This window comes from Orcinus orca, chromosome 3 (assembly GCF_937001465.1).
Source record: "Orcinus orca chromosome 3, mOrcOrc1.1, whole genome shotgun sequence".
NCBI lineage: Eukaryota > Metazoa > Chordata > Mammalia > Artiodactyla > Delphinidae > Orcinus > Orcinus orca.
Genome location: NC_064561.1, coordinates 21935776 through 21959374, shown reverse-complemented (window position 1 = coordinate 21959374; position 23599 = coordinate 21935776). Strand labels below are relative to the sequence as shown.

Genomic DNA, 23599 nt, shown 5'->3' with positions numbered 1-23599 from the left:
TCACATTCTTTACCAGTGTGTTCCTTAGTCATATATATAAAGACTGTTGTGGGAAAAATGACCTCCTGGGTCAGCTTACTGCATGGTCATCGACACAGGACAGGGAGTAAGATTCTGTGGATTTTACAGAAGCAGATACAGGTTTCATTTTCCATGTCCTCTCCCCTTTCATCTTGCAAAAAAACAGCAGGCTTTTCTTGGAGAACTGCCAGATAATGCCATCCTGCCTCCTCACGGGCCCCGGGGATGAGTCGCCCAGGGACTGAACTCCAGTAAAGCAGGTGATTGGCTCATGGGTAGGCATCTGACCTCGGCTAAGTCTATCAGACTGCTCCCCAGGACTTTTGTCTCAGAGCAAAATGGAAGAATTGTCTTTTCTCTCTGCAATTTCTAAGCTGGGGAGATATGACTCTGGGACTCCCAGTGACCATCCAGCACAAGGAGAGACTTTCTGTAAAATAAAGTCTTGCAGAGGTAAGCAGCGCTGAGGGATGGAGAGAGGGCTGGAACCCTGCTGATACTCTGGAACGTCCAGATCCAACTGTATCTGAATATGGCTGCATCCCTGAATTTCTAGTACTTGTTTGTTGAGGTGGTTGTTGTTGTTTGGTTTTTGTTTTTAAATTTCCTTTGACTATTTTGAATTTGTTTTCAGCCATGTGCATTTGAAAGCATCATAGCTAAAAGAGCTAATTTCCTACATTAATGTCAGGTTTGCTGACTGGCATTCCTTAAGTGAAAAATCATATCCGCTATTTTCTTTAAGTAAAATCCTTCTAGCTCAGGTTTGAGATATTCAGAACTCTGCCTCCTACCCCCCTCTTTCCAACATTTACTGTATCACCTTGAAGCATTTGTGACCACATCTTTCCCATCTAGACGCAGTTGAGAGAGAGAGCAAAGACTTCTGATATAAACTGCAACCTATACGCCTCCTACCTGGAAGCTTTAGAACATACTTGATTCTTGTCATTAAAGCAAATCTTTTGTTGTTGTCTCCAGGGCACAGAAGCATTTTCATGGCATAATGGAGTACAAAGTACATTAAGCCTAACTCTACTTCTCACCCTCTTTTACTTTAAATAGGCAGAAAAGAACAATCTCAAACACATTTTCCCAACAAATAAAATACATATACGATTATGTTTAGAAGACATTTATGCAACATATAGTTAGACTGATTAATTAATGGACCTTTCGCCAATTGGCACAGTAAATATATATGTTCAATGTGCTTAATTAAAAAGAAGACAATAACATATTTTTACAGGTTAATTATCTGAGAAGAGTATTGTGCCAGCACACTTGATACTACAGTATTTCATGTTTGACAAGTAACCTTCTTTCAATTATATTTACTGCTAAATGTTTCTTGGATCAAGCTATTAAATTATAAGGTCAAAAGTAAAATGATATGAAATTACAATGATAAAGGGACACATATCCCACTTTATGAGAATAGAAGTTCTAATTTCTTTTCAATACTACTAGTAGTGACCACAGTACTAATTTGAGCCCTTACTATGAGCCACTGTGCCCATATACATTTAGTTCTTACAGTAGTTCTGCAAAGGGCATATAATAATCCACCCTGTAAAGCTGAAGAAAGTGATTCTCATAGCTGAAAGTCACATAGCTGGTGAGTGGCAAAGTCTAGATTCAAACTTAGAGTCGTCTGACAATGCCCAGGTTGTTGACCACTATGTACACTGCTCAATTGCTGCACCAATAAAGAAGTGCTTGTAATAATTATAGATTTGCCTACCCCGAAACTGCAGTGATTTAAAGACATCAAAGTTGCCAGTTGCTTAACCACATCTACTTACAGTAAGAAATTACATTTTATTTCATTTCTAAAACAAGATTAATTCTGCAGGCCCATCGAAACTTGAGCACACAAATCCTACCTCCAAATGAAAGATGCTTGTTTTCCATTATTCAACACATGGCCCTGTACAGAGGCAATAAATATATAGTAGAATTTTCATTCAAATAAATGAGAAGAGAGGTTTCTTCTTGTCCTGATTCAGTGCCCATCATTATGGATTATGATGGCTCTTCCCAAACTTTACTTCATTCCCTCCACTGTTTCTACAAAACTCCAGTAATGGAATCCATCATTCAGATATATGTGCAAAGCGAAAGGACTGTATTAATACAGTTGCTGAAAGTCAAGTTGATAGAGCACAGGAAATACATCCTAATAAATGCAACATTAATGTTTGTGTGGGCCTTGGAGTGAGGGGTAGAAGAATTTTCAGTTTAATGGAATATTTTGCCTCTTGCTATGAAAGTGCGGCTTAATAGTCTTGTAATTGGTCATTTACAGAATCCTCCATCTCTGGGTTTCATGCTTTCTTTACTCTGCAGCTGTTGATTCCTTCTCTTGTTCTGGATGGAAGAGAGCCACTTCAAAGGGCTCAGCCTGCCTTTTTGTGTTATTGTTGAGATGAAGATATTTCCATTTATTAAAGCACACTATTTAAACATTTTTATCATGTTTTAAACTTGACTGTGTTCTGAAGGTATGAGCACAGGCAGACATAATGGGGGATGTTTTCCAGGAGAAAACATACTCTTATCAAAGGAATTATCAGAATTTTCATGTATGGATTGAGAATCAAATTCTGGAGTTAGACCTGAATTTAAATTCATACTCACAACTTATTACCAGTCTCATCTTGATCAAACGGTTACCACACTTCTCATCAATTTCCTTATCTTTGAAAGCGGAATAAGAGAAGTATGCCTGGTGGAGTTACACATCAAGCTCATCTGATAGAATATTCATAAGGATTTTGCACAAAATATACATGGAAATATTTTAGCACCGAGTTTAGCATGCGATTCATCTTCAATACATTTAAGAGCTATTATTTTATTATTATTATGCTATCACTAAGTATCACTATTACTTAAATGTCATTATTGCTAAAATTGCTGTAAAATTACCGCAGTAACCCATGATGAATTCCCCTCTTCTGTTTCCTTTGTTTAAATGGAAAATATATATATAGATCTAGACAGAGAACACTTTAGTGATCCTATTCAGTGGAGTGAGAATTTCCATGGCACTGATTAAAACAAATCCTGAATTGCATGGACTTAAGATAGCAGAGAGGGGCTTCCCTGGTGGCGCAGTGGTTGAGAGTCCGCCTGCCGATGCAGGGGACACGGGTTCGTGCCCCGGTCCGGGAAGATCCCACATGCCGCAGAGCGGCTGGGCCCGTGAGCCATGGCTGCTGAGCCTGCGCCTCCGGAGCCTGTGCTCCGCAACGGGAGAGGCTGCAACAGTGAGAGGCCCGCGTACCGTGAAGAAAAAAAAAAAAAAAAAGATAGGCTAAGAGATTTGAAGTTAGACATCCCCAAGTGTGAATTCTACTGTGACCCTCTTCTAGCTCTAAAACCTTGAGGAAGTTACTTAAACTTTCTGAGCTTTACTACTAGTTTCCTCATCTGTATCTTTTTCAGGACTATTTATCAAGCATCTTCCTGTTCTCTATGCTTGGACGTATCAATGAATAAATTAGACAAGAGCCTTTGCCTGCGTGCTCCTTCTTGCATGCTTTCTCCCTCCTTACACTCTCGTGTGGAAACGGATGTTATAAATAAATTCTATGCTTTGTCACAGGTTGATGGGCGCTACGGGATAAGGAAAAGGATGTGAAGCTCCCTGAAGAGGCTTGGGTTGGGAGTGCTGGAGGAGTGTACAGGTAGGTTCTGATTTTAAATAGGGTAGTCAGGGTGGATTTTATAAGTTGACATTTGAGCAAAGACTTGAAGTGAGGGAGTTGTCAGAATGTATGATGGGGCGACCACTCCCTGGGAGCAAGAATAACCAGTCCCAACACTCTAAGGCAGAAATATGCCAGGCAGCTTGGAGGAATATCAAGGAGGCCACCCTGGCTGACTTAGTCAGTGGGGAGGAAGAGACAGCAGGAGGGCTGGAGGTCAGATATGTGACGGGATGGATTGGGTAAGTCCTGGGAGGCCATCACATGCATTGTGTCTTTTACTCTAAATGTAGGCAGCCAGGGACAGGATTTTAGCCGAGGTGTGGCATGAACTGTCTCTTGTTTGAAAAGCATAACTCTATCTGTGGTCTTGAGGATGTGGGGAGAGAGTGGAGTCAGGGAGAATCTCAGGAGGCGACTACAGGATCCTCGAGGTCTATGTTGTTGGCCTGCACCAGGCTGCTAGTGGCTGGTAATTCTCAGAAGTGGCACATTGGGAAGGTTGTGACAGCATTTCGTGGTAGATTGAATGCAAGAATGGAAAGGAAGAGGGGGTCAAGGGTGAATTCGAGATTTAGGGCCTGGGGAACTGGAAAGGTGTGGTTACTGTCACCTAAGATGGAAAAAGTTTGGGGTAGAGCATGTTTGGGGGATTAAAGACCAGTTTTGGAGGTATAAGATTTGAGATGTTTTCGTGACATGCAAGGAGAGATGCTGAGTACACAGTTGGATACACAAGTCTGCAGTTCTGAAGAAAGGTCTAAACTAGAGATACCCTTTAATACCATGGAGATATTAAGAATAATTACATGGAAGCGCTATTTTAAAGATAAAATGAAGTAATGCAATTAGCACTCTGTCTTCTCAAAACATTTAATAACTGTTAGCTAAAATAATTACCTGAAATGAAAAAATACCTATAGTTTCTTTTGTTGTTTGCAGTAAAAGTGAATAAAATGTCACAATTATTTTAATAGTATTTGTGACACAGTAGTTTTAGTTAAGACACCATGACTACAAACATTTACAATAAACCTTTCAGTCTCCTGCTTTTCACTCTGATAGGGTACTTGGAACCATATTTTGTAAGGTTTAAGTTAGTTGTCACAGGGTGCCTCTTTAATTAGAAGTAATTCTGAACTGCCTAGTTCCATGCAGTTTTATATACATATATGTATAATTATTATTTTATGATTTATCAAACTCAATTGCAAATTTGCATCACTGACATACATTAGAATTTAAGCACTTACCCAGGTACTCAAGGAAAAAAATGTACTTGTCTTGTAATTTCCATAGGGGTACGTACTTTCACATCTTCCCTTCACTTTGCAATTGCAAACATGGCAGGGGAAATATTATCTTACTGGTCTTTGAGTTCCCCTTAGCTATCTGCAAGTCCTTAAACAGCCTTTGTGGCTTAACCAAAATTCTCTTCCATCTTCATTCCGCTAACAGATATTGGTCTAAGCATGTACTTATACTAAAAAATGCATGACCACGTTGTCTCTACACATCTATAATTTTATGTTAACACTAACATTATGTAAGCTATACTTTAATTGTAATTATAACAGATTTTATGTCAACACACATCCATTTCTAGTGTTCATCTGGTGTTCAAGGGGAGAGCAGCATGTCGTAAATTTTATCAAAATATAACATCTGAAGAATAGAACAGAGGGTAATTGTGTAATTCTGTATTCACTCTAATTAAGTTCAGTGGAGTTGGCATAATAGAATTAAGATGGAAAAAAAAGACATCGAGGTACCATGGCTCCCTCTCCTAACACACCCTTTTTGTATCCGAGAGCAGAGACTCAGCACCTTTCTGTACAGAAATGGAGACAGGAAGAGGCCAGAGGATGAATGACAGGCACGAATGAGGTGGAACTTTGAAGAGCAACATGGAAATGAAATACTTCTTTTGTATTTGGTAGGTGGGGAAAATGTACCAGCGTGTATGCCTACTGGGACCACGTTTTCCAGAACAGTTAAGCCCAGTGTCAACTATGCTGTCCCACCTTCCTCGTAAGTAGGAACATCCTGTTACTTGAATCTTTGCTTCCTGTTTCTTGATAGCTGGTTGAGAAGATTATCACAGGAACTGCATCTTGTTAGCAAACACACTGTTTTGAAATGATTGACACTCACTGAAGAGTGGCAACTCCAAGCTTGCTCTCTCTTGATCTTGGACTATTTAAGTCTGGAGTGCAGGAGTGGGTTATGGGGAAAGACCATTGGAATTCTTATGTCTTCAGCATAACGGTTATAGCATAATGGTTAGGAGTGTAGGTGCTGGTTCAAATCTCTGCTTTCCACTTGCTAACCATATGAGCTTGGGCAATTTACCTGATTACCTGAACCTCAATACTCCTGCCTATAAAATGATGTTAATAATATTTCATCCTCATAGACTTGTTTTCAATGTTAAAATGAAGTCACTTACACCAAGCACTTAATACAATGCCTAGAGCATAGTAAAGTCTATTATTATTACTATTACTACTACTAATACTATTATTACTATTACTGTCACGATGCCAGGTGCTATTTTTCCTATGCCTTATTCCATTATCTTCTGCCCTGTCCCCCCATTTCTGTCTTGTTTCTGTACAAGGGTAGGTTTGTCACAGAGCATTTTCTTTCCCTAGTGTCTGACTCTTAGTCATCAAGGTGACTGGTCCACGACCCGGCATTCATTGCTGCTCGTTGAAGCAACCCGTTTTGAGAAGGGGAGTTGGATATTGATGCCAAGTTGGGTCAAGGAGAGAGAATTTTCTCTCTTCGGCACTCAGCTAAGTGAAATATTCAGGCCTCAGAAGGAGAATCAGGCAAAGGGCAACATGCTTAATTTCATACCTTAGTGATTAAGAACAAGTCAGACAGGCTGGATTTGAACTCATTTCCGTCATGTACTGACAACGGGATCTTAGGTGCTTTTGTAACCCGTCTGAGGCTCAGTCAACATCTGAAAGAGACGAATAACATTATCAGGACCTAGCATATAGCCTCCTTGTAATAAGTGAGTAAATCCTTTTAAAACGTTCAGCACGTTGTTTGGCATATAAACACTTAATAAAATTTAGCTTCTTTGACTACTACCGCTGCTAATATTATTAAGTAGCTGAGCAGATCCGAGGCCCATTTTTTTCTTAGATTGCACATAATCATTTGGACAACCAGCTCACACTGATCAACCGTTGCTTATATATAAACCCCCATGAACCCAAAGGTGCTTTAACTGTCTCCCAGTCAGAGCCTGTTCTGGGGGCAGAAGCAACACCGGCACTACCCCCGTCATCTTTGCCTTTATTGTCACTACACTCGCCTGCCGTACTGAGCACTTTCTGTTTGCCAGGCACCAAATTTAGCCCTGCGTATGCACTATATCATGTAGTTCTCACACTCAGGTGGGAGACATTATCATCGTCCCCAATTTTCCGATAAAGACGCCGAGGTGTTGGAAAGGTAAGAAACTTGACCCACAGCAAGAGATGGAGCCGCAGTATTCAAACCCTTCTCTCTGACCTCAAGAACCCTTAAATATTAGCATACTACTACATCCTGGTAAGAAAATCTGCTTCCAGCCACTCTGGTGAGAGTAGAAATGATTCTCAGTCCCCACATTCCTCTATTGCCCATGCCACCCTAGCCTCAGGACTAGGGGGGAAAGGAAGTGATCTCTTCAAAGAGCAGCCAAAGGGAACCTACTCCCTTCTGCCTTTTCGTAATCAACTAACCAATATTTTATTTCCTTCTTAAGAGTCCCCACGTGTTCCTTTTGGTACTTAGCTTGGCCTTTTAGAATTCTGACATTCTGTACATGACTCATCCACTGTATTTCATGTTAATTTATTGAGGTCAAGTATAGGGTCTTACTCATCCTGAAGTCCGGTTATCCCCTGTCACATCTAACTCTGTTCTTTTCTTCTTGTAGGACATCTGCAGATATTTATTTGAATTTTGTTGAATTGTTCTCATCAATAGTAAGTACATTAAAAGTTATACAGAAAGTGCTTTCTTATAAGGAAAACCATCTAAATAGATTTCTAGCTCTTTACTTTTTATAGCACTATTGTAGAGATTATAGATCTCCAGGTAGTATTTTTTAGATTGAGTTCTTCATATCATCTTATTTTTACATATCATGATAAATCTGAATTTTCTCTATCAAAGCTCCGAGACTTCACTGGCTTGTAACTTAGCTTGTTGATTATGTGTTATTGACTTTTCCATTTACAATGATATTTGATCCTGGTAAGGATGGGGCTGGGTGGGAAGGTACATCTTAGGGCCATCAATTGGTTTTGGAGAGAACTAACAGAAAGATCTAAAGTCTCATCATATTTCTGCAGAACTCATGAATCATTTTATTATAATTCCATTCATTCAGGGAGTATAAAACCATTTTCAAATTGTTATTCCTAATTTGTTCATCTTCTCTTCCTTAGTCTTAGTGAGAAGAGAGCAGGCTGAATGGAAGACAGTCATTATGACCACTGGGGCCACTAGGGTAGGCATCAGTCCCAGAGTTTTGTTTTCATCTCTCCGCTATTAATAGTGGCTAATGTCTTGAGTGCTTACTTGGTGCAAATTACTTAGCCGACCATGGCAAATGGGTTGTGTCATTTCATCCCCTGATAGTCATACAATTAATGTATGTATTATTATGATATCCCATAATGCATACATGGAACAGAGCCTCAGAAGTAGTTATTTGCTCACAAAATTATGGTAGATGTGGAATTTGGACTCAGGTCTGATGGACTTCTAAATCACTCCTAGTGATTTTTACCACTGAATTAAAGTTGTATACCTCTGGAGAGTAGATAGTTTCTAAAATTTCCTCAGCTCTAACATTTTATAATTAAATTTTTGTCTGATGGCAAGCTTAACAGTTAAGATGGGTAGGAAGGAATGCCAGCCTGTTGAATGGAATTTCCCTGAAATAAGCCTGTTTTATGACACCAGTTCACTGATTCATTCACTCAGCATGTATTGAATGTTTGCTCTGTGCAAAGGCATTTTAGGCATCACAGTGGAGTGAGCGCCCCTTCCATAGACTCTCCTGCAGCACTCAGAGAAGTCTTGGACTGGTTTGCCTGTTATGGAATGGGGCTTGGTGATAGAAGCCTGGTTTGTCCTCCACTGATAAAACTAAGACATACTCATATGAGTTTAGAGGCATCTTGAAGCCGTGGGATAGTAACACACATGAATCTTACCATTTTTGCCTGGGATTAATGATATAAAGGCTTTGGATTTGGGTATGGAAAACGGGTGCAATTATGGGCGTGTTGGTTCTACATATATACGGACATCACGTGTCATCAGCCTGCAGCTACCTGCCATTCCTCACTACTCCTTCTTTTCACAAACCAAACAAGTACCTTCTTATCTCTCCTGTGGATAAGCTCTTGACAGTGGCACTAGGGCCTCCCTCAATAAGTACATCATTGGCTAAACCAGTGGTTTCTCAGATATGCTCATTGAACAACCCTTAAGGTGGATTGACATTCCACTGCCTAGAATAGAATATGGTGTTCTTTAGAAATCGGGGGGAAAAAATAGGCCACCAGATGTACTTTCTTCAATTTAAATTGTATATATATATATGAACAATTGTTATATATGTGTATGTATACTTGTTCATATATATGAATGATTTAAAATTGAAGAGAGAGATATATATATACACACACATATATATGTATATTTAAATTTTGGTTTCTGTTAGCAAGTAAGTTAAATTATTAGCAGATCCATACTGCAGGGAAATAACCAATCAGATTTCATTCAACAGCTTGCTTTTTTGTAGATTTATGGTTGTGATTTTATATCTGCAGGTATGTTTGCTGAAGAAAATATTTCTGCCACTTTATACAAAATTAAATTCATTTAATACCAATGCGACATGTCTCAAATGTCTTAATACAGTTTTAATCTTTAATCGCATCAGAAGTATGAAATTAGAAACATACCCCAAAATCATTTGAAGATATAATTACTTTCATTTCCCTTATACTTTTGAGACTTTTGAAAAATAAGTATTTAGTTGTACTTATCTGTTTCTGTCTCTCTAAGGATAGCAAACACTGAAACACAATTCTTTTTAAAAGTCAATATTAAAAATATATTGTCCAAGATGATCAAAACTAAGGAAGTGGCAAAGAAATTCAAAAATTTAAACTTTCAAAGGGTGCTTTTTCTGTGAATGTGTAGTACTTGTTCTTCTGAAGGAATTAATCTTTTTAAAAATTTAATTAACTTATTTTTTATTGAAGTATACTTGGTTTACAGTGTTGTGTTAATTACTGCTGTACAGCAAAGTGACTCTGTTATACATATGTATATACATTCTTTTTCATATTCTTTTCCATTATGGTTTATCACAGGATATTGAATATAGTTCCCTGTGCTATATAGTAGGACCTTGTTGTTTAGCCAATCTATATATACCAGTTTGCATCTGCTAATCCCAAACTCCCAGTTCATCCCTCTCCCACCTGCTTCCCCCTTGGCAGCCACCAGTCTCTTCTCTGTGTCTCTGATTCTGTTTCTGTTTCATAGATAGGTTCATTTGTGTCATATTTTAGATTCCACACATAACTGGTATCATGGTATTTGTCTTTCTCTTTCTGACTTACTTTGCTTAGTATGATAATCTCTAGTTACATCCATGTTGCTGCTGCAAATGGCGTTATTTCATTCTTTTTTTTATGGCTGAGTAGTATTTTATTGTATATATATATGTACCCCATCGTCTTTATCCATTCATCTGTTGATGGACATTTAGGTTGTTTCCATGTCTTGGCTATTGTGAATATTGCTGCTGTGAAGATCAGGGTGAATGTGTCTTTTTGAATTCTAGTTTGGTCTGGATATACGCCCAGGAGTGGGATTGCTGGATCATATGGTAGGTGTATTTTAGTTTTCTGAGGAACCTCCATACTGTTTTCCACAGTGGCGGCACCAACTTACATTCCCACCAACAGTGTTGTAGGAGGATTCCCTTTTCTCCACACCCTCTCCAGCATATGTTATTTGTAGACTTTTTAATGATGGCCATTCTGACTGGTGTGAGGTGGTACCTCATGGTAGTTTTGATTTGCATTTCTTTAATAATTGACAGTGTTGAGCCTCTTTTCATGTGCCTATTGGCCATCTGTATTTCTTCTTTGGAGAAATGTCTTTTTAAGTCTTCTGCCTATTTTTTTGATTGGGTTGTTTGCTTTTATTGTCATCAAGTTGTATGAGCTGTTTGTATATTTTGGAAATTAAGCCCTTGCTGGTCGCATCATTTGCAAATATTTTCTCCCATTCTGTAGGTTGTCTTTTCATTTTGTTTATGGTTTCCTTTGCTGTGCAAAAGCTTGTAAGTTTGATTCGGTCCCCTTTGTTTATTTTCATTTTTATTTCTATTTTCTTGGGAGACTGACCTAAGAAAACATTGGTATGATTTATGTCAGAGAATATTTTGCCTGTGTTCTCTTCTAGAAGTTTTATGGTGTCATGTCTTATGTTTAAGTCTTTAAGACATTTTGAGTTTATTTTCGTGTATGGTAAAAGGATGTGTTCTAACTTCACTGGTTTATATAAGGCTGTCCAACTTTACCAACACCACTTGCGGAAGAGACTGTCTCTTTCCCATTATATATTCTTGCCTCCTTTGTCAAAGATTAATTGTCAAAGATTAACTGAGATGTGTGGGTTTATTTCTGGGCTCTGTATTCTGTTCCATTGATCCATATGTCTGTTTTTGTGCCAATACCACGCTGTTTTGATTACTGTGACTTTGGAGTACTGTCTGAGTCTGGGGTGGCTATGCCTCCAACGTTGTTCTTTTTCTTCAGGATTGCTTTGGCAATTCTGGGTCTTTTATGGTTCTGTATGAATTTTAGGATTATTTGTTCTAATTGCATGAAAAATGTCATGGGTAATTTGATAGGGATCGCATTAAATCTGTAGATTGCTTTGGGTAGTATGAGCATTTTAACAATATTAATTCCTCCAACCCAAGAACATGAGATGTCTTTCCATTTCTTTGAATCATCTTCACTTTCCTTTATTAATGTCTTACAGTTCTCAGTGTATAAGTCTTTTGCCTTCTTGGTGAGGTTTATTCCTAAGTATTTTATTTTGAGGGTTGTGATTTTAAAAGGCATTGTTTTTTTACATTCCCTTTCCGATATTTCATTGTTGGTATAAAGAAATGCAACCAATTTCTGTATGTTAATCTTGTATTCTGCTACCTTGCTGAATTCGTTTATCAGTTGTAGTAGTTTTCATGTAGAGTCTCTAGGGTTTTCTATATATAGTATCATATCATCTGCATCTAATGACAATTTTACCTCTTCCTGAAGGAATTAATCTTGAAGTTCTACTAAGACTTTTGGGATACCTGTTTTAATGAGCCACTACTTCCTGCCTGAGATTGCACTATGCGCCAGAGATTCTAGAATTAGCATAATAAAACTAATAATGCAAACAACAGCAACAAATCTTCACAAACCTTCCTTGCAAGGAAGTGAAGTCTACTGGAAAAACAGACAAGTGAAACACACATTCAAAATGGCAGTGATTCTCAAACATTTATGTGCTGAAAAATCATGACAAGCCTGATAACCAGGGCAATTACTAGACCCCTTCTCCAACTGGTAAGGTGTAAGGTCCTGTAACTCTATTTTGGCCTCCAGGAGAGTGTGAGCCAGATGTTCTCAGTTGTCGTCAACCTTTAGAGTGCATCAGATATGCCTGAGAATACTGTTAAAACACAGATTGCTGGGCTCCAGTGCCAGAGTTCTAACCAGTTCCCAGGTGTGGCTGATATTGCTGGCCCAGGGACCACATTTTGAGAACCACCTTTCAAAACTCTGCAGTATGCGGTTGTGTGTGTTGTGAATGCAGTATGCGGTTGTGTGTGTTGTGAATGAGACGGGCCCAGAGAACCAAAGGAGGGCAAAGGGACTCTGCCCTAAATTAGCCAAAGGTAACAATAGCAGCTACAATTGATTGACCCAAGAAAAAATTATAAGAACTTTACCTGCATTTGCTCATTTAATCCTTTCAGTAAGGAACGTAGGTGCTACTTAGTGTTCCTCTTTTACAGGGGTGTCCAGAGAAGGTAACTACTTTGCCCACGTCCTAAACTGGTAAGTAACAGATTAAGAATTCAAGTCTAGGAAGTCTGACTCCAGAGCCCACACCTCTACCCTTTCTGCATGTAGAGAGGAGTAAAGGGTTGTCAGTGAAGCCTTCCTGGGGGCCCTGGCCTCTGAGTGTAGATAGGAGGATGAGTGGACATAAAGATCATTATTTGTGTGTGGTGGGGGTAGGGGAGGAAGTATGAGGGCTTCCAGAAGAGCCTGCCCTCCCCATACATCTGCTATAAGCAAGTCTGATGATCAGGAGTCCGGAACATGAGTATGACTATGGGATACTGAGAAGGGTTCTAGAACCCTGAGGTTAGAGTTCTGGATCAGGTAGTAGGTAACAGAAAGTGAATGAGTGATTTACCTTACTTTCCACGGGTAGCAGGAAGTTTGGAGATAGTCCCTCTAGCGTTAGTCCAGCTGCTGAAGGGCATCACCAGGGGACTGGGTTGCTTCGCTCTTCCAGCTTCCACATCTCTAGCACGTCCACATAGCTTCAAAGTGACCCCAGAATCTCCAATAGTGTTCCAACAATTGGGGCAGGAAGAAAGAAAAGGAAAAAAAAAGAAATTAAGTAAGAAAAAAAAGGCAGTGTCTAACTCAGAGAGCAAATTTTTTACCACAGATGGTCAGCAGACTTGCACTTAGATCTCATCAGCTCGGATTTTAAACTGGCCACCTTAGCCTTAAGGATAATGGGGTCTCCTAAACCAGGGCTCTGATAGTAAGGAATAAGGAGAGAGTGGTACTGAGTAGCAGTGCCTGCTGTCCCAAACAAATATTATCCCCAAACTATTTTTTTATCCTATATTTTACTTTAAAGAATGGAGGGGAAACATTATGTATCTGTAAATAGCCTTTTAGAAAGGGTACAATTATATAGTTATACAACCCCCTGGAGGGCTCCTTTCTTCTAAAATCTCTTTAAAAACTGTTCAAGGGTAAGGACATTTTTATCTTAATTTAGTCACTTGCAGTCGATTATCTTGGAATGACATCCTCTCTCTGCAGATGTTCTGTCAGGCTTTAGAAGATTCTAGAAGTGGACAGAGAAGTGTTATGGTACATGTATTTGCAATATGCACGTCTTTGAAATGAAATCCATTTAGGGACCAAAAGGCATTCCATGTCTTTGCTATACATTTTCACATATTTGCCTTTCCAGAATTCCTTTGAGCAAATCTGTTCGATGTAACCCATCCGTTTCTCCCATCTGAATTCTTTATTACTAAACATTCTTCAGTGTGCTCTCACTCCCCTCTGTCAAAGGCGTTTCTCTGGGTCCTCACCCTTCTCATCTCATATGTGAATGCGTATCTTAAACTGAAGCAACAGTCTGCTATGACTTCTCCATAACTTGAAGAACCCGTCTTTGTGGGAAAAAAAGTAGACTTACTAACTTAAAAGGTAGAATGCGCGCAACGTTTCTGAGAGTTAAAAACTAAGGTAAAAACATAAGCAAGGGAAAAAACTTACAGTGGATCCTTTTCAAAGACTTTATTTTACAGAGAAGGCAACTGAGGTTTAAAGAAAAAATGCGTTAGTTAAACACTAAATAATATACCTTAAACCTCAGTGGAGCAACACATGGACAGTTCATTTCTCACTCACTCAGGAGTGTAGTATGGACTTTGGTGGTCTGAGGGTCAGTTTTCTGCTCAGTTATTCAGGGACCCACCACCTTCATCAAGTGGCTCTACGTTTGTCCTGAAAAGGAAAGGAGAGAGGAAGCTGCAAGCTACAATTATCAACTCGTTATCCTTCAGACATAAACTCTTCAGGTCACCTCTGGTCACATTCTTTGGGATAGAACCATACCCAGATGCAAGCAGAGATGGAGAATGTTGTTCCTATCTTGGTCCTAGTGATGCCTCTACAGGCTGGAGGAGCTAATTAAAGTGTAGTCAACAGCTCGTTGTTTCTGCCACAATGAGTGATTAGCCTAAGGCTGTGGATTAATGATGTGTGTGTGTCACATATACATATAATACACACAAACATATATATGTGTGTGTATATATCCATTTTTTAGCATGAGTTGACACATGGGGCTTCTGCCGTATCAAAAGAGTACAAACTGCCTCTTGTTGCTTTTTCTTAATTGAAGTTGACTACTACTATCTATTTCCCTTCATTTTGCTACCTCCCCCCCACCTTTCAGTATTATATGAAAATTCTGAAAGAAATAATTTCAAAGTTTCCAGTGCTTTTAAAGGTAATAGCATACTCAGACCTTAACAATTTTCCTGTGTGAAACTTTTGCCAGACTAAAATAGTTAACTTACGAAAAGTAAATTTAGATTGATGCAAAAGAGAAAATAAGCTGATTTTTTTTTTTTTTTTTACACAAATACCCTGAGCCAGGATGGAAAACTGGAGGAATTTAGATCCTTTTGTTGTAAATTTAAATATTTTTAATTGTAAAAATAATACAGGCTCATTGCAGAAACTCCAAAATTGAAAGGATTTAAAGAAAAAAGGAAAAATAACTCAAAATCCCATTTCTGATAAATCATCTCTGTAACATTTTTGAGGGTATCTTTGGAAACTTTTTTGTGACGGGGTGCATATAAATACAATGCAAGTATAAAATACCTTTAATTATTATATCAAACTACAAAACAGTTCTATAACATTTTTATTTAGTAATATAAGTATGATTACTCATCACCTAATAAAAATCTGCAGCAGCATTTTTAATGGTTGAACAGCATTCTATTATTTATTGAACCAGTCCCTACTGTTCAACATTTAGATTATTCCTGTTTTGCTTTGCTAAACAATGAGACAAGCATCCTTGTTCATATGTCTTTGAGCATTTGTTTATTTCCTTAGAATGGACTTCTAGAACTTGAATGGCTGGTTGTCAGTTCTGGTACATACTGACATATTGTCTTCCAGAAAGGTTACCGTGCTTTTTATTTCTACCAAGAATTTAACATCCAGTGTGGTTTCTTACACACACTCATCAGTACCAGTATTATCAATATCAATACCAGTATTATCAAGTTTTTTAAAACGTTGTCATTCTAGCTCAGTAAAATATGACACCTGAATTATTTTATTTGTATTTCTTTGATTAATAATAGCAAGGTTGAACATATTTTCATATCTTTATTGGCTGTTAATACTTTTTAGTTTGTGACTTTATGACATCCATTTTTCATCGATGTATAACAACCTTTTATATATCAATGTGTTTATTTTGTTGTTTGTTGTAAATGCAATTTTTTTCTCTTCATTTATTAATTTTTATTTTGTGTGTGTTGAACTTCTTTAATACTGTCAAGTCTATTCAAAAACCCTTTAATGAACACAACAAATGTGGAAAATCAGTCATTCTCCTGCATTTTGTAATCAGTGTATTTCCTTTTGGGCAGTATGGAAATGTAGGTTCTTATTTCATCTTATGGTTGGAAAGAATCTATTCCCTCGGAAAGGGATTATAGTCTCCATGATGCAGTAATGGGAGATTTTATAGGGTAGGCAGGGTCTACAGAAGAAAAAACCCTAAATCACACTCCATTGGTGGTTGCCTTATTTATAAAAATGGCATTTGAGGTTGTGTGACTGCCATCAGGTAAGCAAAATTAATTTTTAGCATGAAATACTCCTATCAGCAAGAACAGCCTAGGATAGGCTAGCAGTAAGAAGTGAGGGGTTATGGGATTGGGGCATAGCCTCTGTTTCCTCCAATGCAGCTGGAAATTTAAACTCTGGGGCTCCTGCTTGATCCAATCAGCCCAGCTAGTATGTGTTGCCAGGTAGGGTGAATAGACTCAGAAGTACAAGAGCTCATCCTTGGTCCCCTCTGGAAATGAGCAGAGAATACTGTGTCAAGCAGAGGTGATCAGTCCATGGTCTGGAGACTTGGATCTCCCCACATAGTCCTTAAAGTCAGGGTGAGACAAAATGCCAATACAAATTATATTGATGACAGTATCAATGAGGTGACATTGAGTCCTTTGACCCAACGTGTGTCTGCAGTGTGCCATCCATTAGTAAATGGGCAAAGCCATTTGACAGATCTATCTGATACAGTGAATGAATCTGACACTGACATTTTGAAAAACTGAAACTGTATCCATTTGTCAAGAACAGTGGCCATTTGTTCTGCTTTATTCCCCCTGGTAGAACTAGGTAACATTGCAGGCAGTAAGACGTTCCGGCATTTCACCCTGGAGTAGCCCCAAAACTGAAGAAGCTGTCTTATCAGTAGTTAGCTCCTTGTCACCAAGAATATTAAAGTAGATTTGTATGATTAGCAAATTAAAGAGACTATAGTGCCTACCACTACTGTATTCACTAAGGCACCCAAGTTATTCTAAAGAAATCCTAATAATACATTAGGACCGTTTTGAATATTTTTATTAGATTATCCATAATCTTCTAGTTATAACATCCATCACCATTTTGACCACTGAAACTTGGCCTTCTTTTCTTACAGCCTAGCCCTGTGGTCTTGGGCTAATCACTAACCTGCTTAGATACAATTTTCTTCTCTATGAAATAGAAACAATATTATATGCTTTGAAGGACTGCAGGAAGATGAGCTGTAATGTTTATCAAGTGCCTAGTAAGTAGCCTGGCCCATAATAAATACTTGGCTAATTGTAGATGTTTCATTTTTAGTTTTATTTCCAAACATTGCTCTTTACTTTTGGAACTCTAAAATTTGTTTTGAGAGTGGAGGACTTGTTGTTTAGATTCCTCCAACACTCTCTGTATATTCTGTACTTCTATCCCTAGATCATTTATATTAATGGAATAAATGATCTTTGGTCTGGTGATTCCAAGGTGACGAGGAGCTAAGTGGAGGTTCAGTATACACCTGGAAGTATGGATTTTCATGCCCAGTGCAAATGTGGGAAAGGCATTATTCCCACATTATAAAGGGGGTAAAGACCTCCAACTTGAGGAGACTCTGGGTTGAGAGATGAGAGATTTACAGGTACTGTATTTATCGTACAGGGTACCACAGGGGCTTTTATGTTCTGTAGCGAGAATTTGCACCTTATACCCTTGTAGTTAGAAGTAAAACATACCACATAACATATCTAGTAAGCATTAGAGTTAGAATAAATACCATTTATTTAACGTTTCCTTTGTGTTAAGCATTTTACAGTTACAACATATGGATGGATACTATATTGTAATGGTTAAGAGTGTAGTTTTTTGAGCTAGATAATCCTGGATTGGAATCTCATCTTTATTACCTCTATTTTTCTGTTTTATCGAGGTATAATTGACAAAATTGTAAGATAGTCAAAGAGTATATCATGATGATTTGATATACATGTGCATTGCAAAAGGATCCTTCCCATCACGTTAATTAATACATCTAACAGCTCATGACACCTTCTTCCTTTTTTTCTTTTTTTGGTGAGAACACTTAAGTTCTATTCTCTCAGAAAATGTTAGTTATACAATACAGTGTTATTGACTGTAGTAACTATGTTATACAGTAGATCCTCAGACCTTATTCATCCTGCAGCTGAAAGTTTGTACCCTTTTACCAGTCTTCCCCTCTTTTCCCCACCCACACCCCAGCCCCTGGCAACCAGTTTTCTACTCTCTGTTTCTATGAGTGTGGCTTTTTTCTTTTTAGATTCCATATATAAATGATATCATTTGTATTTATCTTGTCTGGCTTATTTCATCAGCATAATGCACTCCTGTTTCATCTATATTGTCACAAATGAAAGGATCTCCTTCATTTTTTTAAGGCTGAATAATATTCCGTTACCTCTTAAATGAGTGACTTTTGGTACATTGTTTACACTTTCTAAGCCTCACGGTTTCTTTTCTTCTGTAAAAAAAAAAAAATATATATATATACTAACAGGTTATTTTCTGATATGTGGAATGTTTGTTGAATCAACAAATAATTAGTTGAGATCATAAATGTGACACTTAGCACTGTATTAACATTTATTAATACTCTCCCTGTTAATTTCTACAATAAATTGTATAATAAGTAACAATAATAATAGTACTAGTAGTAGTTTTAGAAAATGCATAGGATGTGCCAGGCATCATATACTGTACTACCCTCCTTCATTTGTACCACAAGTTACATGTGGACATCATCTTCCATGTTGTTTCCTTTAGAGAAAATTGAAGCTCAGCAAGATTGAGTAGCTTGCTCCAGATGTGAACTCAGGTCTGAATCACTCCACATATAGGTTCTTAATGACTCCATGTCTTTAATTCCACATCTGCATTTGTGTGTTGTTGTTGTTTTTAACTTTCCAAGCATCTGATCTGAAAGTCCTTTCTCTTTGGGGAATTTTCCACTTTGTGGGTCTTGGTGAGAAACAGAGCCTTCCTCTCGTTATACAAGCTGAACATGTCAGATACACTGTTTACTCACATGCTCAGTCTCCCTTACAGATGGAAAACAGTCGGGTGACCTCGGGTTGGCCAACTGTACCCCCTCTTGGTTTTTTGGTTTTTTTTTGTTGTTGTTTTTTTTTTTGCGGTACACGGGCCTCACTGTTGCGGCGTCTCCCATTACGGAGCACAGGCTCTGGACGCGCAGGCTCAGCGGCCATGGCTCATGGGCCTAGCCGCTCCGCGGCATGTGGGATCTTCCTGGACTGGGGCACGAACCCATGTCCCCTGCATCGGCAGGCGGACTCTCAACCACTGCGCCACCAGGGAAGCCCCTCTCTTGGATTTTGAATTACAAATAAATGATGTAAAGAAGCAAGGCCAGCAGTGCTGGGTCGATCTCCTGTTTCCTGTTCCTGCTTGGTAGCAAGGCCAGCTAGGACTTATAACATCACTTTGGCCTGATCCTATAATTGCAATAGCATAGGCTTGGCTTTCGGTTGTTTAGTCTGCTTCTAGTTACTGAGACCTAACCATAAACTTCCAAAAGTTTCCTTTTCTGCTCAAATTAGCCATATCTGGTTCCTGATGATTACAAATAAGACCTTTCCTGATATACAATGGTGACCTACTTATCCAGGCAGATGTAACATCGTCCTGGCAGGAACAGAGGGCAGACAAGTTCCTTGTACAGCTGAACAAGAAGAAAAAGACCTAAGAAGGAAGAATTGAAGCCAGTTCTGCTTGTGTTATAATTCTACCCGCAGCTGCCTCTGTTTCACAGACCACGTGCTAAGGACCAGACGAGCAAAGTAGACCCAGGCCTTCCAACCCAGAGACCAGCTGAGCTGTACCGTGGACAATCTAGGATGTGAAAGACTTCACTCAATGTCTTTGTCACTTGACACATTGTTCCTCTCTTTGGGAAGTACCTTCTTTGTGTGACAAGAATATGCTAAACCGACACTTAAGTGGACAGAGTTGAAAGATGCCAAAATTAGCTACAGAAAAAAAGGCGTAAAGACTTGTATTTTCTGTTATTTGAAGGTGTTAAGACCCCACATAGAATATGAGTCCTTTAAAGGAAAGTTGTGAATGGCCCAGGGAATGTTGAATTTCCATGTGGCAATATGTCCTTGATCGGTCATGATGATGATGGTAGCATCAGTAGCATTTATCAGTGTTTCCTGGGTGAGAGGCACTTTATCCTAATGACCTTTTATCCCCATGACGACCCTGTGAAGTAGGAAATACTGTTTCAGCATCTTCAGGGTTTTTTGTTTTTTTTTTAATCAGGAATTTACCCTAGATCACAGTTGGGTGGTAGAACGATCAGAACTGGACACTAGCCTTTCCTGAATTCCCAGGGTGTGATCTTAGCAGTTGTATTGCCTGATGCAGAGCCATGTAAATGTTGCCAAAGCAATGAAACGTGTACCTATTTCTAACAGATTCTAACTCAGAAGCTCTGGGGTTAAGTGCAGAGCAGTTGAGTGTGATTGTCTTTACAGACAGTAGATAACTTAAGAGAAGTTGTTTAAAAGTATATTTACATATTGCACTACACTGTCATATCTGTGATCGGTTAGCTATTGAGTCACTAACACAAATCCCAATCCCATCTCTAATCTCATTCATCTCTTGTATGATATTTGACCTAATTGAGGCAGTTTTTTTTTTTGTTCTTTCCCACAAACACACATCGAACATCCAAAACATGCTTACCATTTGTGAGCATATTTTCTTAGTTATTTAGGAGTTGAGTAAGAGTGAGAGAGAAGGGCTTCCCTGGTGGCGCAGTGGTTGAGTGTCTGCCTGCCGATGCAGGGGACGGGGGTTCGTGCCCCGGTCCGGGAAGATCCCACATGCCACGGAGTGGCTGGGCCCGTGAGCCATGGCCGCTGAGCCTGCGCGTCCGGAGCCTGTGCTCCGCAACGGGAGAGGCCACAACAGTGAGAGGCCCGCGTACCGCAAAAAAAAAAAAGAGTGAGAGAGAAAAAGACACATAAATATGAAATACGGTCATCATGTTTTCAATACCCTTTATGTGTGTTTTTAATATCCTTTATGTTGTTAATCCCTCTTAGTATTTACTGCCATTCACTCATTTGTATTATTTGGGGTATAGCAGTTTATTCGCACAGCATTTTTACATATGGCTTATCATTTGTATTCTATTTTAATAACACTAATAATTATAGACTATTGACAAACTCATCAGACCCTACATATTCATTTCAAAATCATGAAAATAAGGTGGAAAATGAGGTGTAAAGTGGAAAATCTGTGTGTACATTTTCATTGGTGGAATGAGGAGCTACCTGAATATCACTCCTTTAGCTTTTCCTTCAAATGGTGCACTTTTTCCTCCATGCATAGGAGTCAGTTCCATTAGGTAAACAGTAGTCTTGAGGGCAAACCTCAGAAGTAGAAACAGGAGAACTTTTCAGTTATGGTAAAATCAAACATAGTTTTCTTCAGTAGTGAAAAAAAAATTCTTCATGAGAAGTTCAACCACTGTGAGTTCCATGGTGAAAAACTTTCCGCTTATAGAGGCAACTTCCCCCAGAATTCTGAGAAATGTCTGTACACCTGTTTCATTTCCCTCTGACTTTTCCTTCTCCTTTCTCTATTGACATTAAAATCTATAATGAAAGCACATAGTAAGCAGTCTAGGACAATTGATAGGACATTTGATCTAAATCTCCAAAGTCTGTTTTACAAAAGCAAGCCAAAAAGTGGACCAGGACTTTCTGTAAAATATCCTGCTTTTTGTTGGATGATGCCATGAAAATCAAGATGCTCCTGAAAGGTCTTAATAGCTGACCAAGAATAGTAAACAATTGAAATTCTCTCAGGCTTCTTCAACCCTATCACTGGACACATTTATACCTCTCCGGAATGGTATTAAAAGAAGAGATTAATAAAGCTTTTATAGATGAGTTGATAAATCTCTAAAGATTTAAGTCTTCATTGCCTCCTAGGTTTTCTCTATTTTGGGTTTCCAAAAGATTTCAATAAACCACAAGATAATTAAAAATTAGACATTATCTTTCTTACCTTGACATTTTTTGATGGTAAACACCTTTCTATTGTCTCCATAGTGCTGCTCAATTTCCACCAGTACAGTACTTAAGTGAATTTGGCTCTGGATGGTGGGATATATAAGATGTAAACGAATTGTTTGTATATGTTTTAGAATTCTTCTAAAGGGCCTGGCCATGGAAATGCATTGAATATTACTTAAATAACTAAAGTAACTTCCTCAGAATTATTATTCTATTCTGGTTAGGATTCTATCTGCTCTGGTTTGTTAAAATTTCCCTTTAGAGTGGTTTTAATTTTGTTTCTGATAGGGTCCTAGGATTTACTGCCACACCCATCCTGCATCTGTTTTTCTTTGAATTACTCTCCTTGCAGCTTCTGATTCATACAGGGCCTTACAGGTTAGTGACAACCTGGCCATCACAACGCTGGGAAGGACAGGCCTGCTTTTCAGAGGTGTTGATGTTTTCTGTACCTGAAGGTTTTCAAGAGATATCAGTCTTCCTCACCACCTCCCTTGGCCCTCCTAATGGACTAAGCAGTTCCTCATGAAATTTCTGTAGGATATCTGTACCAACTTCTCAATATTGTTCCATCCTGAGTCTAAATTCCTGGCCTCAAGGTAATGTTAGATTCCTAGCTCCAGCCCCTATTTACATAAGGCCTATACTAAGGAACGGAACCCACAGACATCAGTCCCTTCTTCTTTCTCTGGATTTAATTTCTCTGTTACTTTCTGAAACATGCAGGTGTTCCTTCCTTTCTTTTAATCTCTGCTATGTGCTTTTAACTTTTTCAAAATTGACCCAGAATTTACGTGTGTCTCCAGTAAGAGTACATTAAATTGAGCTTAGTCTGCTATTCTACTGGCATATTTGAGATCCAGATAATTTGCTACTTAACTGGATTCAATGACCTGTATATTTCAGGCATCTAACACTCACCATGTTCCAAATTTCCCTCCTTATAGTTAGTAATTTTCTTGGGAGTCTGGATGACATTAAATGGAATAAAGTTAGTGAGTGGCCCAGGAATGCCTGAAAGTTTGTTTGTCAGAGTGGCCAGGGAAAGTTAAGCAAGGAAGAAAAGCAAATGAAAAACAGAATCCCATTATTATGGCTGAGTTTACTCCCAGGATTCCATGCAGAGCTCTCTGTAGAGTTGGGATGGGTTATAACTTATGCCAGAGCTCTACGTGGGGCTGACACCATCTCATGCCAAGCTCTCAGTTCTGGGCTAACGTCATCTCTGGTCCACTCTGTGGAGTGGAAACTTTGGAGGAATGGCCAATGTGTTCTGCGGCGTAGGAAGAGGGAACTTGTGAATGTGACT

General features: G+C 38.7%; 1 protein-coding gene and 1 pseudogene across 1 annotated transcript in view; both read left to right on the top strand.

The window, feature by feature from the left end:
- Window positions 1-23599, top strand: part of LOC125963839 (UDP-N-acetylglucosamine--peptide N-acetylglucosaminyltransferase 110 kDa subunit-like) — a 302450-nt gene that overhangs the window by 271696 nt on the left and 7155 nt on the right. The gene's annotated exons all lie outside the window — the stretch shown is intronic.
- Window positions 1-23599, top strand: part of LOC125963836 (UDP-N-acetylglucosamine--peptide N-acetylglucosaminyltransferase 110 kDa subunit-like) — a 31760-nt pseudogene that overhangs the window by 1177 nt on the left and 6984 nt on the right.